The sequence below is a fragment of the Phoca vitulina genome, unplaced genomic scaffold (genome assembly GCF_004348235.1).
Source record: "Phoca vitulina isolate PV1807 unplaced genomic scaffold, GSC_HSeal_1.0 scaffold16, whole genome shotgun sequence".
NCBI classification, from domain to species: domain Eukaryota; kingdom Metazoa; phylum Chordata; class Mammalia; order Carnivora; family Phocidae; genus Phoca; species Phoca vitulina.
Window position 1 is genome coordinate 22,335,044 of NW_022589719.1, and position 3,342 is coordinate 22,338,385.

A 3,342-nucleotide genomic window follows, 5' to 3' on the forward strand; every position below is an offset into this window, starting at 1 on the left:
AACCATTGCAAAGATATTACAAAGTTCCCATATACTCTGCACCTGGTTTCCCCTATTATCAACACGGACATTAATATGATACATTGGTGACAGTTAAGGAACCAATATTGATACATTTTTGTTAACTGAAGTCTAGAGTTTATTCAGATTCCCTTAGTTTTTCCCTGCAGATGTTTTGCTGTGGGATCCCACTTGGGATACGACTTTGCTTTAGTTACCATATCTCCTTGGGGTCCTCTTGGTTCTGCCAGTTTCTCAGACTTTCCTTCTTTCGGTTGACCTCAATTTTGAGGAGTAATGGTTGGATATTTATAGACTGCCCCTCTATTGTGGTTTACCTGATGTTTTTCTCACAGTTAGATTGGGGTCATGGGTTTGGGGGAGAAAGCCATCGGGAGTTTGATGGGATGCCATTACATTTTTAGGATAATTTGAGCAGAATTGACATTTCCAGAATCCTGAGTTTTCCTTCAGGGATGTGGTACATTTCTCCAACAGACTCAAGTCTTCTTTTACAATCGTCAGTGAAGTTTTATAGTTTGCTTCTTGTGGACTTAACATATTTCTTATTAGGTTTATTTCAAGGTATTTTATAGCTTTTGCAGCTATTGCGAGTAGGATCTTTCTAATGATTGTCGGATTAAATAAATTACATTTATTTCTAAATTATCTTTATTTCTAAATTGTCCTTGCTTGTCTACTGGAAAGCCATTGATTTTTGTAAATTTATATTCGGACTAGCCATCCTACTAAATTCGTGCATAGTTTATGATCGTTCCGACTTGATTCTCGTGATTTTTTGATAGGCAAGAATCTCTTATGCAAATAATTATTTTACCTCTTCTTTTAAATATTTATGCATCTTAGTTCATTTTCTTTTCTTACTACATTCATTAGGAGCTCCAAAGCAATGGTGATTAGGAATAGAGACAGAAGGTATCTTTGGTTTTTCACTGACGTCAGCTTTTCACTTGTTTTTATGACGTTTCTTATAGGTTCCTGATAATCTCTTACATTTTGGAAATTTCCTTCTATTCCTATTTTATTAGGATTTTATATTAGGAATGAAAATTGAATTTTATCAATGTCTTTTTTGATATGTGAGGATTAGCACCTATATTTTTTTTATATTAACTTCTTAGTACAATAATTATTGCTCTGTTTGGTTTCCCTTCATGGCGCCAATTTGCTTCCTGGACCAGGTACCCTTAAGGGAACTTCTCTGCCAGCCTTAGCCCTCTGCAGCTGGGGTAAAGCTCACCTATACCTCCCTATACCTCTGGCCACCTCAGACGATGAGGCACATATGTGGAAGCCAAACAATGACCCACCTACACAATTGCTGACAAAGCTCCCATCAGCTACCGATGGTGAGTGCCCAAAGGGGGGCCATGGGAAAGAAGAAAGCCAATTTGCCCACCCAGAACCACAGAAAAGCCACAGGGATAGGAGGGACCAGGACCCTCAGAAGGTTGAGGTGAAATCTATGGCTGAAAGTACAGGAATCTTTATTCAAAACCTATGCAAGAAGCAGTATGACCCCCCGCCAGATTGCCCACCCTAACCCCTCCCATGGCAGTCAAGGTACTATCCCTCTCCTGTACCTGTAGACCATTAGAGATGTCTTTTCTAGAGAAATGGACACAGAGAATCTTCTAACTTGATTTCACTAGACATTGAGGAGGGTGGGAAATTGCTATATTAAAAACAGATACTTGGATGCCTGGGTGGCTCAGTCAGTTAAGCATCAGACTCTTGATTTTGACCCAGGTCATGATCTCAGGGTGGCAAGATCAAGCTCTGTGCTGGGCTCTGCACTGGGCTTGGAGCCTGCTTAAGATTCTCTCTCCCTCTACCCCTCCCCACCTCTCAAAAACAAAACAAAACAAAAACAAAAATAACACAAAACAAAACAAAAACAAAAATAACACACACACACAAACACAGATGATTAAACAGAAGTCAGAGACCTCCAGCTTCCTCCCCACTCAAGTCCAAAATTAGGGGTTGTTCTGACCTAGTATCACTTTGAAGTCACCTAGGACTAGACTTATTACCCCAACTCCCACCTCTGTCCTGCACACACATACACACTGGTAGAGTGGAGGATCACTGTTTGCCAAGGAAGGGAAGGCCTGCATCACATGGACCACATGGAACCAGCCTACCGTAGCCACCAGTAAGCCCTGTCTACAAATCCACCCACCCAAGCACATAGAGTCCATTTAGTGCCCTACTCTCAAAAAGGAAAAGGCACCCAAGGATCACTGGACATTTGAAGAAAACCCCAGCATGAAAGAGAACACAATAAATAGGGGAGAAAGCAGGTAAGGGAAGGAAAGAAGCAGATAAAACACAGAATGGTGGGAGGGGGCAATGTTCCTAGGGAAGAGAAAACATGGCACCCATTAAAAATAAAGGAAGCTGTAAGAAACAGAGAACAAGAAATCTCGTTTCTGTGGTTTTTTTTTTTTTAAGATTTTATTTATTTAAGAGAGTGAGAGAATGAGAGAGCATAAGCAGGGGGAGCAGCAGAAGGAGAGGGAGGGGAGAGATGATGTGGGGCTCGATCCCAGGACCCTAGGGGTCATGACCTGAGCCGAAGGCAGATGCTTAACCGACTGAGGCACCCAGGCACCCCAAGAAATGTTTTTTTTAAGATTTTATTTATTTGACAGAGAGAGACACAGTGAGAGAGGGAACACAAGCAGGGGGAATGGGAGAGGGAGAAGCAGGCTTCCCTCGGAGCAGGGAGCCTGACGCAGGGTTCGATCCCAGGATCCTGGGATCATGACCTGAGCCGGAGGCAGATGCTTAACAACTGAGCCATCCAGGCACCCCAATAAATTTTGTTTCTTCATAAAAATTTAAAATATGAAAGCTGAAAAGAATTTTTAAAGAGTTTAAATGTTGAAAGATAAGGTTAGGGAAATCTCCCAGAAAGTACAATAAAAAGGCAGAAATTGTGGTATATTGATGGAATAAAATGCTACTCTACACTAAAAATTAACAAATTGCTGGTTCAAGCAACAACATGAATGAATCTCAAATATTGCTGAACAAAGGGTTGCAAAAAAACAAACAAAACAAATAGAAACCAGAAACAAAATAACAAGAATATGTGACAGAGGGTTTCCTGGGTGACTCAGTCAATTAAGTGCCTGACTTTTGATCTCAGCTCAGGTCTTGATCCCAGGGTCATGAGTTTAAGCCCCACATTGGGCTCCACACTGGGTGTCGAGCCTACTTAAAAGAAGAAAGAAGAAGAAGGAGGAGGAGGAGGAGGAGGAGGAGGAGAAGAAGAAGAAGAAGAAGAAGAAGAAGAAGAAGAAGAAGAAGAAG